The 15949-nt window shown below is 40.3% G+C and overlaps 1 protein-coding gene across 5 annotated transcripts in view; it reads left to right on the top strand.

Moving 5' to 3' along the window:
- Positions 1–377: 377 nt before the first annotated feature.
- The window catches only part of MCHR2 (melanin concentrating hormone receptor 2), a 90324-nt gene continuing 74752 nt past the window's right edge, over positions 378–15949 (top strand). The window contains exons 1-3 of one of the 5 annotated variants that reach the window (XR_006279886.1): positions 378–567; positions 946–1004; positions 10118–10701. The gene's annotated coding sequence lies outside the window, so the exon portion shown is untranslated. Of the gene's footprint in view, positions 568–729; positions 825–945; positions 1005–10117; positions 10702–10791; positions 11990–15949 lie in introns of those variants that run through there. The other 4 variants (XR_006279887.1, XR_006279888.1, XM_043510706.1 and 1 more) reach the window with 4 other exon arrangements.

Below are 15949 nucleotides of genomic sequence, written 5' to 3'. Positions count from 1 at the left end.
TCCCATTGAGGTCAGTGGGACTCCTCACCTCTGTGTCTGCAGGATGAGTCCTTAAATCAGTTTGTCTTGTGGGACTTTCACACTCTGCCACAATGATCAGAATGCCCCATTTGTTTTCAGCAGGCAACATTCATTCCCCCTAGCCACTTGCTCCAGTTTCCTCACAGCTGCAGCTGTATTTGTAGGCAGGGCCGGCTCTAGGTTTTTTGCCGCCCCGAGCTCTGAGAGCGCAACTGCCCAAGCAAAAAAAAAAAAGGGTGGCCAGAATGCCGCCCCTGGAATTGTGCCACCCCAAGCACGTGCTTGCTTTGCTGATGCCTAGAGCCGGTCCTGTTTGTACGTTGGGACTGAAGTGAACTGCTTTGCCCCTGTCTTTACAGGAGTTACACATTTGCACAGCATGTTGCAAAAGGGAGGATTTCCGGATGGTTTTGTTCACTAGGTTTTGTCTCCATTTCTGAGCTGATGTGGTGAGGGTCAATATGGTACAGAAGCAGGCAGCTTGATGGGGAGGAGTCGGGAAACAAGAATGAATGATCAGATGCTGCTGCTGCTACTGCATCCATAGTAAGTGTTAGCTTGTTATTCTCTGAGGCAGCACTGTAGATGTGGGTCTTAGCACTCCTTATCAGCCTAAGCAGAGCTTTGCCTTCCTTTTATGTTGAGGGAGTGTTCAATGACCTGGCACAAGTCAGTCAAGAAGCAGAGAGAAGCATGAAGCAGGGAAAGCATGTTTCATCCAGAAAATGATCATGCTATAGGGTCTTTTACTTATTTATTTTGCAGGGGATGGCAGGCAATGGAAACAAAACCAATCAATTGAGGTAACAGAATAATACAGAGATGGGAAAGTTTAAATTTCTGGAGACGCAAACAGGAGATTGTGTTGCTTGTGTCCTTTGAACCTCTAGGATGTTTCTTCTCATTCATTTGTTCTGATTCCAGTTTGGTGACCTGCACCTTCTAAAACATGCCAATTCTCTGGAACAATTTCTCTGAATAAGGTACGTGTAACAGTGCATTTATTTTCCAATTGCTGTATCCTAATGAGGGAGCTGATGAATGTTTAACTTTGATCCTTTTCTTAATTAAAACCGCATTATTTGTGGATCTTAATTACTGAAAAATATTTTAACACAGAGATCTTAAGTCTAAAGTTTGTTAGTTTTCTAAACTTTTGTCTTGGTTTGGTGGACTTGTGACACCAGACTGTAATGATGTTTTAAAATTCCTTCTCTACTTTCTTCAGTAAGAGCTGCTATTAGTAGAAAAAAGAAAAGGAGTACTTGTGGCACCTTAGAGACTAACAAATTTATTTGAGCATAAGCTTTCGTGAGCTACAGCTCACTTCATCGGATGCTCCTTTTCTTTTTGTGAATACAGACTAACACGGCTGCTACTCTGAAACCTGTTATTAGTAGAAAGTTATATAAACCAGCATAGGCTGAAGAAGGTTGGTTTAAAATTGGAATAGTAAGAAATCAGAATATAAGGATGTTTTAGACAAGGATGCATTGAAGTGAATTAAGGGATGACTTTTTAACATGTAGATCTGGTAGTGTTTTATAAATAATAAGGAACACAGAGGAACTCTTTTGGACATCAGAGCTAAAAGTGTAGATCAAAAGGGCTAGCTTTTTTTTTAAATGAGAACAAAATCATATTCTCTTAATTTCTTTATGAGATGAGTTAGAATGACCTTTTCTGATTAAATTATTCATGGTAAAATTGCCTCATTTTATTAAAAAAGAAGCTAGTGCTTTGAGAATTCAGCAGGAAAATATTAAATGTTTTTTTAAAAAAGTTGTACTGTACAGTTGTTAATCATTAAGAGCACATTTAACAATATGAGAGGAAGTTACCACCACATTTAAAAAACTGTCTGCTCCACGATGTGTATTCACTTATTAATTACATCTCCATTTTGATATGAGAGTAGACCATAAAGAATAATATTTCCCATGTGGCCTACCTCAGTGTACTTTCATCACCAGAATAGAAATAAATATCTGCTTTGTATTGTTAAATAAAAGGCACTTGCAGATTTACTGGGACATACTATATTTAAATATGGATATTTAAGGGATACCTCCACTGGAATTTTTTAAAAGGTATTATATAAAAGATCAATGTTTTGTTCAATTGTTGTTTCAAATTTTTGTTCAATTTGATCAATTGTTCTTTTACAATTTAATTAGTGTCATGAATCAATAAAGATTATCTTAGCCAGATATTAGAGCAATGTCCATTATTTTCACTTTCTGTCATTATATATTATAAAATGAACTTATTCAAAAAGCAGTTTGTATTCAACAAGCTGCCTTGCAAGCCTATAGCCCTTATTTCACAGGAGAAATCTTAGGAACAGCATAAAAGCAGCAATAGTGATTATGGAACTGAAATACTGATTTTATCTCAGCGCATATTTTTCAAATTCAAGAACACAAAAAACAATAGCTGGTTACCATGAAAACATCATATTAATGCACAAGTTAAACTGTTTCAAGCAAGGACATTCCAAAGACTCCCTCAGTCTGCCATATGGTATTGCATCACATATGGTGTGTAATAGCACACGTGGTTCTGAGATGCTAGACTCCTTAGCTCTGATATAGGTTTTAAAGGTGGACGTTGCTAAACTCTGTAGCTGATATTGAATTTTGGTCCTTGAGGCAAAGTAATTGGCTTCTACTGCATGGCAGGTGGGGGCCAAGATACAGGGGAGGTATATGGTAGGTGGAGCATAGGCCAAAGGAGAGGCATAGGCAGGGCCAGAAGATCTGTTAACTGGAGAGTCTTCTGTCTCCAGAAGCAGCCTACCAGGCTGAAGTAGGCTCTGCAGAGCAGCTCCCGTAAAGACTAAAAGGTGATTCCTTCCTCCTGCACTCTTTGCCCTGTGGCCAGTCCCTTGTTCTCTTTGTGGCCACTCAATGTCTGAGTGGTCAGAAGAGATCTCATATCCAGCATCTTCCATTGTAAAATATTGTGCTAATACCCTAAATTTACACAGCAGCTTATACAATGTTTCCTGCCTCAATGGTCAGATATAGATAATTCTAAAGAGTGATGTCTACCCTGCAAAGCCAAATCATCATTAATTTACTCACCATATTACAGCTGGTGGCAGTGGATGAAATTGAAACAACTTGTTAGCTGTGGTTTACACAGGTCTCTGATCAATGAGCAGCTGCAGCTGAGGCTTTTATTCTAGAACCCAGGTTTCCTTACTTGAGCCAAGCAAATAGGCCTCTGCTCAACTTTTCCCTTTTTTACCATGCATTACTGAATTCCATTAGCAGCTCAGAACACTCATTAATGTTAAGTCATGAAGGCACAACATGGTCTGAGTGTTAATGGAAGTCACTTCTGCTGATGAGCATTCCTGTTTGCTTCCTCTGAAGAAAAGACCTAGAAAGTATGAAACAGAATCTAGCTGTCATGAATAACATGGTACATAGGGAAACTTGGCATTTCTCTCATATTTTCATCTTTGGTCTAGCTCAGCAGTTCTCAAACTGTGGTTTGGGACCCCAAAGTGGATCATTACCCAATTTTAATGGGGGTTCCCCGGGATGGTGTTAGACTTGCTGGGCCTGGGCCTGGGGCCAAAGCCCAAGCCCCACCACCCAGGGCCAAAGCCAAAGCCTGAGGGCATCAGCCCTGGGTGACAGGCCCCCCGGCTTTGCCTCTTCCTGCCCCCCCGGTCCAGGGAGGTGGGGCTGGGCAGGCTCAGGCTTCAGTCCCCCTTTTGGGGTCATGTAGTAATTTTTCTTGTCAAAATGGGGATGCAGTGCAATGAAGTTTGAGAATCCCTGATTCTAGCTCAGTGCCCTGCCTCTCCTGTTGGATTTTTTTTTTTTTTTTGCAGGGAGTAGACACTGCTTAAGCAATAACTTCTTGCCCTGGAAATGCATGGAAGCTAGTCATCTTCAACAAACTAAGAAACCTCCACAGAGTCTATGATAATGAAGTCTGTAATCCTACAATCTATTGGTGGCATGCTAATATTATTTATTATTTGTAATGTGATCGTACATAGGAATCCTAGTCATGGACCAGGACCCCACTGTGCGAGGTACTGTGCAAACACAGAACAAAAAGATGACCCTGACTCAAAAGACTTACAGTCTAAGTATAAAATTAGAGACGAGAGGTGGATACAGACAGATGAAGGAACACAAAAAAACGAGACATATGAGTCAGCATGATGGATAGTGTTTCAGCATTTCCATAGCCATTATCAAGCTTTTTATAGACAAAGGAGAGCTTTAAGAAGATTTGATATGTACCTCTTTCTAAATGTGAGTAGCAGCACGGGAAAAAGCATGAAGATGCTTGTTTGAAAATGTAACAAGTAAGCAATGAAGGCTGACATCATTAGCAGCCTGGAGATAGGATAGTATGTTCCAGTGGAGAAAGCACTGGACACAGGAGACATGGGCTTTTCCTTAGGTTTACCAGTGACCCATTCTGTGACCTTGAGTAAGTCATATGTTAACCTTTCTCTGTCTCAGTTTCCTCATCAATAAAATAAGGATACTTGCTAGCCCTTGTAAAAGTGCTTTGAGATCTCCTGCTGAATAGTGCTATATGTACTGTAGGCATTAAGTATTAATATTATTCCCATGTAGTCCTCTGGACAGGTCTCTGATTGCAGTGGATTTCTGAATTTTGCACATTTTCTATAGTTTTTTAAAAAAAAAATAGCTACCATGAACCAGTAGATAAATGGCCTCTACATTACATGGACTTCTGGACAAATGTCCCAGGGACAGATTGTTTTCTTTCTCTCCCCCTCCCCCATGACATCTAAAATGGATTAAAACATAAGAGTTGCTTGTAGAATTCATTGTTTTATTGATTGGGCTACACAAGGTACATCAACATTAGAAAAAAATAATTTTAGAAGATGAATGGTTTCAGAGTAGCAGCCGTGTTAGTCTGTATTCGCAAAAAGAAAAGGAGTACTTGTGGCACCTTAGAGACTAACAAATTTATTAGAGCATAAGCTTTCGTGAGCTACAGCTCAAGTGAGCTGTAGCTCACGAAAGCTTATGCTCTAATAAATTTGTTAGTCTCTAAGGTGCCACAAGTACTCCTTTTCTTTTTTTAGAAGATGAATGGTTTCACATATGATCAGTCCCAAAGCTTTTATGATGCTGTGACAGGTTGACCCCCCCTTTCTGGGATACCACCTGATGTACTGGGATTTCACTGAGCCTCCCCTGCTCAGTCAACCTGGGTTCCCTCTCCCTGCTTTGCTGAATTAGGCTCTCTGGCCTCTTGCAGCAGACATACACAGGTAGGGCCACACCCCACTGCAGGCACAGACTGAAGTGAGCTCTGTGTGAGAGGACTCTCCCAGAACTCACATGTACACCCCTTTTTGGGAGATACACCCAAAATAATACTGTCTTGCACTGTATAGAAATATCTGTACAGTGCAAGCTCATAAAAATCCGCCCTCTTCCTTAAAGTGAAGAGAGATGTGCACCCTTCTTCCCCCCACTCCCAGTTAGAAACTGCGTAAACTGGGTTTTATTACAAATAAGAAATAAGTTTATTAACTACTGTGACAAAGTTCTGTCCTTGCCTCCGGGGGTCCCGCGTTTCCTGGTGGATTTTGCTTGCCTCAGAGGCTCACTGTGACCCTCCATGTAACCCTTCTCTCTCTAGAGACAAGGGCCACAGTCTACTGAGCCATTTTCGTCATAAGCTAGCAAGGGAGGTGAGGAGAAGTTATCCTTCCTTGCACAGTTTCTGTTGTCTCCCAGTCTCAGTGATTAATCGGGAGGCAAAGGTGGGGAGGGAGGAGCCCGGGCCCACCCTCTACTCCAGGCTCCAGCCCCCAGCCCAGGGACCCTCATAGTATCAGCTATGGTAGCTGACCTTTTAGAAACATGACATGTACAATTCCCTGGGCTACTTCCCCCACAGCAGCCCTCACTTCCTCAAACTCCACTTCACCCTTACCTCAGGCCTCCTTCCTTGTGCCTGATATGGTATGTACTACTCAGTCTCTCCAACAGCACAACTTCCTCCCACAACTCCTGACATGCCCACCCACCTGACTGACTGGGAGGCTTTTAACTAGTTTCAGCCAGCCCCTGATTGGCTTCAGGTGTCCCAATCAACCTAGCCTTCTCCCTGCCTTCTGGAAAGTTCTTAATTGGCCCCAGGTGTCTTAATTGACCTGGAGCAGCTGCCATTTCACTTATCCTGGTACCAGGGATCTGTTTAGCCTGGAGCCAATATATCTATCTCCCACTACTTTTCTATAGCCATCTGGCCTTGCCCCGTCACACTACCAAAGGTGGATTTTAAGTGAATATAAGAGATAACAGACAGAACAAAGCAGATTACTAAGCAAATGAAACCAAACACACAAAATAAGCTAGTATCACTAAAGAAATGGGTTACAAATAATATTTCTCACTCTAGATATTGTTGCAGGCAGATTACAGAAAGTCTTGAAAGGCAGCTGCACTGGTCTCCCTCTTGAGACCTCAGGTATTATTACTCACAAGCTGGATGCTCTTCCAGCTTGGGCTTAACCCTTCTCCCTGATACCAGTCAGCTCTGTGTTCTTGGGGAACCAGGGCACAGTATACAGTCTGTCTGACTTATGAAAGACACCTCCCATCCCAGCCTTTGCTTGAACCAAAACCAATCAGAAGAAAGATTTACAGAAAGCAATGAAAAGGCGGTGGAAGACATACGTAAACCCCTCCTGACAAGGGTGATAAGATTAAGGCAACTCCCCTAGCCTCATCTGCATCAAAGATGGGACAGGGAGGTATCTACATTAGCATACAGAATGGAGAACAGAGATTCCAAGGCAAGAACCGCACTGAACTCTGGGACCAGAAAAGCAGGGAAGCACTGCATCATGGGGGAATCTCTGCTCCAGATGTTAATGAACCTACAGCTGCACACACCCAGATCAGCAGTTGTCAGACCAATTCTAATAATGAATCCTTGATTGATATCCAAAACTCTGAAGCTGCCTAACTGCATAGTGAGCTCCCTTGAAGGAACACCACTCATAAACAGGAATGATCTGTTCTTATTGTCTAGCCTAAAGAAAACCCTTAAGTCATCAGTTTACTCATAAATAAATCTAATGTTCTCCCTTGAACCATTGTTGTTGCCCTACAAAAAACCCCTACCCATGCTCAAGTAAGTGTTCTGATGCATGGAACCAAACTCTGAATCAGTTCCACTGGGATATCATCTTTTCCTGACTGATCATGCTGGGGGCTCTGCCTGCCTCCAGCACTCAAGATCCTCAGCTATCACCACCACCTGGGAACCCTGACTGGTTCATGGAGTGGTGAGACCCCAGCTCTCTCTCTCTCTCTCTGTGTTTTCTTTTCTACCTCAGGTATAACTTCTTAACCCTGACTTGTTTGATCAGTTTTTGTAATCTTTATTAATGTAACCATTATGTCTGTTTAGGCTTTCCTTGTGTGGTTATCACTATTATTCAATAAATAACTTTCATGGTTAAGTTGATTGCTTCCCTCCCTCTCTCTCTCTGAACTTTACTCTTTTGTGTTTCTGGCTTCCCCATTTACTCTTCAGCAACACTCCTCTTTCCTAAGCTAAAGATCCCTGTAGCACCCAAAAATACTGTGGGGTTTGCTCATCAAGTGGGTTACGACCAGAACAACTGTAACAGGAAAGTGGGGATAGGGACGTGCTGAACCCGTGACATACGAGCGTGGCAGCTTGAAAGTGCTGCTTGACCCAATCCGCTGAGTTCAGGGGCATACAAGGGTGGCAGCTTGGAAGTGCTGTTCGACCCAGCCTGGTCAGATTTACTCTATTCCGGTGCAGTACCTGTGGCATATAAAGGTGGCAGCTTGGAAATACTGCTTGACCCAGCCAAGCTTGAGAGTGCTGATTGACCCGGTCCATTCATACTTGCTGTTAGTGTGTGTGTGTGTGTGCGTGCATCTGATTCTGGGGCTGGAGGATCCCAGCACGGGGGGAACCTAGGTCCTGCAGGATAGGTCCATGGGAGGGGACTTGTAGAAGGGAGAAGTACTGCTCCATATGAAAACACAAGTAACACAAGCAGTACATTAACAGAATTACAAAAAAAAAAAAAAAAACCCTCAGAAGAGTAACCCTATTAAATGAGCATACCTCAAAGTAACGGTCAAATCTGGTAACATCCCCACAGTTCACTTCTTGCTTCCAGGTCTTTTTTCAGTGTCTCTGAGGATAAGGAGGCAGAGGAGAATCATGATGATGTCACTCCCCTGCCTTATATATCTCCTGTGTAAGGCGGGAACTCTTTGTCTTCTAGAGGAAAACCACTGCCATTCCAAAAGGGGAGGAGAGGTATCCAGTCCCTGGTGACTCAGACCCATGTCTCTGTATGGCTGTAGCAGTCATTGCTGGTAGGCTGTCTCCAGCATCCACAGGAAGACTAAGCTCTTTCACAGTCCATTGTCTCTGCTAATGGCCCATTAGCCCCATCTGGCTTTTCCATTGTGTGACACACAAAGTAACACATTTGAAATACAGTTACATAGTTAACATTCCTAACTTCAGATACAGAAGTGATACATTTCATCGGATGTTGCATCCGATGAAGTGAGCTGTAGCTCACGAAAGCCTATGCTCAAATAAATTTGTTAGTTTCTAAGGTTCCACAAGTACTCCTTTTCTAGAAGTGATACAGGCATACAAATTGGATAATCACATTCAGTAAAGCATAACCTTTCCAATAAGGAGTCCGGTGGCAACTTAAAGATGCTTCTGAAGAAAGCTTATGCCCAAATAAATCTGTTAGTCTTTAAGGTGCCATCGGACTCCTTGTTGTTTTTGTGGATACAGACTAACATGGCTACCTCCTGACACTTGAAACTTTTCCAGTGATCTCTCACATGAGCCATCTTGCATAAAGTATATCTCAGTTATGTCATATTCATATCATAAGAATATTTTCATAAAATTATGGAATGAATCATAGATGCCCCTCACAGATTAAAATTACTACATTCCTAAAACGTCACCAAAATGTGCTGAATATCCCCCTTTGCCTGATTATCAGGCAATCAGCACATTTAGGTAAAATTACTGGAATATAGGAACTTCATCTTTGCAGGCAACCTAAAGACTTGATAGTAATTCCATACTGACAAACATGAAGTACTAAACAATGCCACCATTAAAACTGTTAAGCATGACTTCTCCTGAACTTTCAAAGTATTAGCCTTTCAAAGTCAGTCATTACAGTACAAAATAAGGCCCCAGTCCTGCACATCTGTACCTGTGTGCTTTACTTTAAACATGTGCACACATTTCCAGGACTGAGGTTTTCTCCCATCAATGCTCTGGCATCAGTATCAATTCCCACTAACAAAGAGAGGCTAGACCTCACCCCCACTTCCCTGAATATTTATGGGGAGAGACCATGTTTAAAACAGATGTATTCATTATCTAGCTCAGCAACATTTATCAAACAGTCCACTTCTCTTTATCCCTCCATATGTCTGAATGTTTAATAAATTTATTTACAAAAGAATATATTTAATCAAGCATTTTAATAGCACACATCAAACCACGTACAGCCAGTTAGAGGAGGATATAGACTGAGTTACCTGGAAGGGTTGTGGGAAGAGCCAGATTATTTAATTCTCATTCTCCCTCACCAAATGGTGAGTTGGAGGCTTTTGGAATTAAAGCTTGGTGAGAAAGGATTTTCCTGACCTCTGAGAATTTTTGAGATTTCACATTTTTTCCTGTCCTGAATTGGGACAAAAAGCTGAATTTTTCACAAACCAAAGTCTGAAAATATTTTTAGATTGAATCAATTGAACCATTTTGGTTTGATAATTTCAAAATGTTTCATTCTGACTTTGAATTTTTTCTGTACTATTTAATTTTTTTACTATAAATTTGCTTAAATAAACAAACACAGAGCTTTTACATTTTGAAAATGTCAAAACAGGATGTTCTGACCATTTGGAAACTTTTTAGTCAAATGTTTTTAATTTGGGAAATTCCTGCAATGTTTCCATTTCAACAAATCATCATTTTCTGGTGAATAAATTTTTGTTGAATCATGACTACCACTAATTGGGATGCATTTTTTCCTTTTCAGAGAAAGGGGGGCACAGGTGTTTATACTCTTCCTCCTATGTGTGGTTTGGAGATGAGAGAAATCCCAGTGACTCAAACACTGTTGAGTTATTGGGCAGGAGTATGGAACCTACTGATTAGAATGCAGAACAGTACACCACCCAGCCCATTTTGCAAGTTACAACTCTCTGCATCAAGGAGGATGTATCACGTCCAATCTGTAAATTATTGGCCTCCAGATACTCAAACCTACATGAGCTAATTAGTTGATCAAGGCAATAAGGAATACTGATATCAATTTTATTCATTCTTTACTATTTAAAAAACAACCAATAAAGCACCTGCAGTCGTCTTGCTAGGGGTGAAATCCTGATACAATTGAAGTCAACATCAAAGCTCCCATTGACACCGCTAGAGACAGGATTCCATGGTGTGTCTTTATAAGCACATGTTCCTATGTCTGTTAACCGCATTTTCCCTCTTTCCACACATTGTTTGTTACACTCATTTGGTTTATCTTTTCTTAAATTAGACTGTAGGGTTTTTAACCTTGTATTTTGTGTGTGTACAGTGCCCAGTACAATGGAGCCCAGATCTTGACTGAGATCTCTGAGTTCTACTGTATTACAAAGAATATTTTTCTTTTGTATATCTCAGAAGACTTTACAAAGAAACATCATTGTCTGCTTTCTACAGATGCAGGACCTGAGACAGAAAGAGCGTAAGAGACCTGCTCAAGTGGCTGAGACAAGAACTGAACCCAGCTCTTTTACCATCCAGAACTATAGCTCCATCCAATAGAACACAGGCAACAGGGTTACAGGGAAAACAAAGGTTCAACAATGAGTCCAGTGGAACTCTTGCAATGGTTAAAATTAGATGAGTTTTTATTTCACAACATCCAGAATGCTTGAATAGATAAATGTTAAACAAGCTCATTCATAACAGAGCCTTGAAAAAGAAAAAATGAGTACACCTTTCAAAATAAGAATCTGATAATGTCAAAGGCAGCAGAAAAACCAAGAATTATAACTGATATCTGACTTGGTTCATAGCGACAGATAAATGCCACAATTAGCTCCTCCATGCATAAATCAGCCCATGGCAAGGTGGGGTCTAATAAGAGGGTGATATCTATTTGATTAAGTTGCCACCAACTCCTCATTCCATTTGTATAAATTAAAGGAGAAAGCAGCTAATCTCCCTCTTTCTAGCTGTAAATGTGTGATGTGTTATTGAAAGCAAATCAGTGGTAGGCCAAACTCTCCCATATAAAATACTCCCTTACAGCTATGAGTAAATCACTTACAATGGTAGGGAATATTTAAAAATATAACTATATCCTAGCTCTCAAATCTATGGGCTAATTAAAAGCAAGCAGGAAGACAGTTAACCAGGGGAATATTTGTATGTAAATAGTAAGAGACAAATATAAAAAAAATAGACAAAAAATAAATATATAAAAAAAATACACAAACTATTAGGCAGTAAGAATAAACTTTTCTCTCTAAGCAGCATCATAAACTTTTTAAGGGGCTCCACATTTACCTTAGACAAACCACTGATGGATCATTCTTCTCTGACAATTTGGCTTGCAGACCACAAAGAAATCCCTGGTTCTGTGGTCTAAAGAAGGATCCAGCTAGAGACTCCAGTTTCTTACTTTTCAGGCTCGTTTGAAGCCTAAACCACCCCACTTTGAGTCCTCTCTGAGTTGAAGCCACTATGGGCATGTCTATACTGCAATTAAAAACCTGCCACCTGAGCCCAAATGTCTGCACTGTAGCCTGAGCCCTGTGAGCTTGTCAGCTGGCATGGAACACCTTTGGGTGTCTAATTGTAGTGTGGACATAACCTGTGACATTACAGGGTGCAGTCCAGACCACTGATGGCCTGTGTCACCCCTGCCCTGCAAAAGTGGGTTCATCATAATTCTTTGTTGCTGTAGCTCACACCTGGGCTGCTCACAAACAGCCTTCCAGCACACAAGTGACACTCTGAGAGTCTGAGTATAGCTGCAGTCTGCCAGCCACACATCAGTCACACTCTGGCTTCCACCAGCCTTGGTTTCCACTTGCAGGGTGTCCCCAACACACTCCCAGGCCCAGAGTTTCACCCAAAACATGTATTCTGCACTGTCCATCCCTCTTTTACCCAGTCCAGATATATTATGCCCATTGCCTCTCTAAGTGGATCAATACACATCCATTTGCTACCGTAAATTGAGTTTCCTACACACAGTTCAGTTTAAAGACAACACTGGATTAGTTTTAATTAAAGAATAAAACAACTTTCTTTAACTACAAGGAGATCTATTTGTACTCATGTAAAACTTACGGCATTAAAGTTGGAAATGTTTACAAGAAAAATAAGATAAGTTTAATCACTGGGAAGCATTTTAACAAACTAGACTTGGTTCAAGATAAAATTCTTACCACATGCTCCCAGCAACAGGACCGACCAAACGTCGGGTCAGGATCTCTCTGTAAGTCAAATAGGCTAGTTTATTTTGTCTTCTTAGGTGAAAGAGTAAGAGCTCAACAGGGAGAGATACCTTGGAATGTTTCCCCCCCACACACACACTATATAGTCCAGTTGCCCTTTGAAATGTATTTTCCTGAGGGTTATCCCTAGATGAAGTTCATTCCTGCTGTGAGGATGGAGACAAGGCATCTCTTGGTGAAAGAGGTTCCATGCTGTTGTTTGCTAAGATGTAGATTGTTTGTTCCTGTCCCCCTTTTTTGCCGAAGAATGGCCACTGAATAGGTGATGGCTCATCAATTTTGATGACACCTGGCTAAGATATCATCTTGTTCTTTGTCTTTGAGAAACTGGGTTTACCCACACTTGTCTGGTAAACAGATTTCAGACTGAATTTCAGCATATGTTCATAATGTTGCCACACACATTTCATCATAATATTATTGACCAGAGAGTTATTTGCTTTCAAATGAAACCTCACAAGGCATATTTTGTACAAAGATTACTTCAACAGTGTGTAGGATGTGAATACAGGGGTGCATCCCGTCACAGCCACATACATTATCAATTAAGTCCACAGCCCCAACTGACTTTACCTGACACTTGCCAATGTCTTACACAGTGACTGAAATTTCATTTCTGGTTTCTAGGCAATTTCATCCTATTTTCCCCATGATTTACACAGACATTTAAGACATATTCCATCACCTTAAATCTTTAAAAGCTTAAATTAAAGTAGTTTCCATGGAATTACCAACCTGAAATCCCAACTGATAGGTTTCATAGTCGTCAAGGTCAGAGTCATGAAAAAAAACATTGTCACTTGGCTCTAAGCCATACATGCAAATACTCAAGAAATAAATGGGAACAGAGAAATGGGCTAGAAAATGTCTAAGATCTGAGGAACCAGCGCAATAAGGAGGGGAAAGAGAACTGCAGAAGTAACTAAAATGTTAGTAGAATTTCCTTGAAATAAGTAATTTAAATAATATCAGAAGGGGAAATTCCAGTGTTCAGAAAAGAGTTAGTAATATTGCAAGTGTGTTCTGCTATAAAAGGAAAGAGATTCCAGAGGACAACAAATAGTTTACTGCTTTAGTTTGCTCTATGAAACTAATGTGAACTAATGAAATTAGCAACGAATGAAACAGAAAACAAAGGAACTGAAAGATTGCAGGGAGCCCAGCCTTGCAGCAAATTAACTTCTTGATTCTGTGTTTCAAAATAAAGTAGCAAACTTGCTAGGAAAGCGTAGGATAAAGTAACATATCCAAGAGAGCTTAGACAGCAGTAGGTTTGAGCAAAAACCAAAAAACAAAAACTGCAAGCCATTTAGGATTATGTCTGTTAGTTATATCTGTGACTTTCTCATGTGACAGTGAAAAAAGATCACAGGAAAAGATACTGAACAAGGAACTTTATTAGAATAAGTTATTATTCCTACGTCTAGTCCTCCTCTCTCTCTCTGCTTCACTATAGAACTTCTGTCTAGAAATTTCCCCAGTTCTCCTTCCTCCTCATTTCCTACAAAAGAGTATAGTATAAACAAACAGTACACAGAGCCCTGCAAATCTCCAACCCTCACACATTTTTTCTTCTGTTTTTATCAAAATTAGTATTTAATAATAAATTACAGATCTTGTGAACCTCTTGTTCCCCATACATTCACCAAATATTCTCTATTTGGGCATACTTTGTCTTGGCATTTGAAAGCCACCTAGACCAACATACACTGGGTTTCCAGTCATTGCTATATAATTGGAATGGCTAACTATAGCTGCTAACTTTGGCTGATGCAGCTGTAGCCTTGGAAAAATAGTAAGATATCAGCACTGGGAATTCTGTTCTAATTAGGTTCTTACACTGCACTTAATACCATGATATCTAACCTCTTCCCATAAACTAAAATGTCATCTATATAAATTTCTGCTTTTTCCAGGTTGGCAGAATCTGACTCATTTTCCTTTGGGAGATTTCTAGGAAACTGGGATTGTAGACAGGAGGCAAGAAAAGCAATGTATTCTGAATAGCGGTATAGAAATAGACAATTTGGCACTCTGAGGGTGGAATGGAAGCTGCTAGAATCCATAAGCTGGATCTAGTCTGAAGAATGGTGTTGAACAATTAACTTGGAGGTTATATATTTTTCCCACCTTGGAAGATATCTTTTTTCAATCAAGCTTTTTTTGGTTTGGACATGCCCATATATTTGCAGAACAGGCACTATATGGGCATACCACTCTGTCAGCTCAGTAATGTGCTCTATCACATAACCCTCTTTCTCCTTTCCATTTCCTCCCTCATTTTGGAAAGCAGTAGGAATGGCACCATGTGGCCTGTGCTGAGTGCATAATGTATCTTCTTTAAATCAGGTAATTTTCTCTGACCACTGTCCCAGCGTCCTCTGATGTGATGTCACAAGTGATAGATACACACATTTTGCCTTTGTACTATGACCTCACGGGAGACCCATGCACAGCTGGGTTCTGAGTCACAACCATTACCACTATGAATTCCCCAAAACTGTTCCTCTACACAGAGGAAATATCTTGATTCTGTGGAAAATGGAAGCCTTCCATACCATAGACATGAGGACAAGATTTGTCATTAAGAGTAAAAATTCAGTGTCCTAATATTATCTTGGATTTTTGTACTTTTTGACTGTTGTTGTACTTGCTAAAGTTTGGTCCTTTGCTAGTGTTTGTGTGGGACTGAGAAGTATGGCAAGGGCTATGCCACAACTCCAGTATCACTTGTAATAAAAAAAAATGTTGTCCGTTTTAGCAAAGCAGACATTATGCAGTTTTGTCTTTGTAGTTGAGTGCTGATTTATGTTATATGACACCAGAAATACATTATTTGTTTATGCATTAGTTTTATGACTCATCCAGCCATTTGTAAGGTAATGTGTTGTCAGACTGAGTAGCCTAGATATGGAACAGAACTTTTTAGAAATTGAGGTTACAAAGAGAAGCTGGCAAACTTGAACTCTTTGAAATCAGCTTTTTTTTTAATGTCGACTTTCTAATACAACACTTGGAATAGTATGTCCTGAATTTTGGGGGAAAAAACTTTTAAAATATTGAGTTTTCCTGCTCCTCTGTTGATGTTTATAAGAGTTCTAGTGCTGTTAAAGGCATAGATTAAACAAATGCATTTCTTTTCTGTTAATTTCTTTCAGGTACCGTAATTTTAGATATTACATGTAACTACAGTAGATCCAAAATTTTGATACAGAAATGTGATTTTGAAGTTGACTATGTCCCTTTAAACATTCAGAGCCCAGTCTTGCACCACATTGGCATATAGAATCCCCTAATGACATCAGTAGACGCAACAGACACACAAAATTCCCTTTTTAGTCAAAAAGAGT

This window comes from Dermochelys coriacea, chromosome 3, assembly GCF_009764565.3.
Source record: "Dermochelys coriacea isolate rDerCor1 chromosome 3, rDerCor1.pri.v4, whole genome shotgun sequence".
In the NCBI taxonomy this organism is placed as follows: domain Eukaryota; kingdom Metazoa; phylum Chordata; order Testudines; family Dermochelyidae; genus Dermochelys; species Dermochelys coriacea.
Note: the sequence above shows the minus strand (reverse complement) of the source record. Positions and strands in the feature narration are given on the sequence as shown.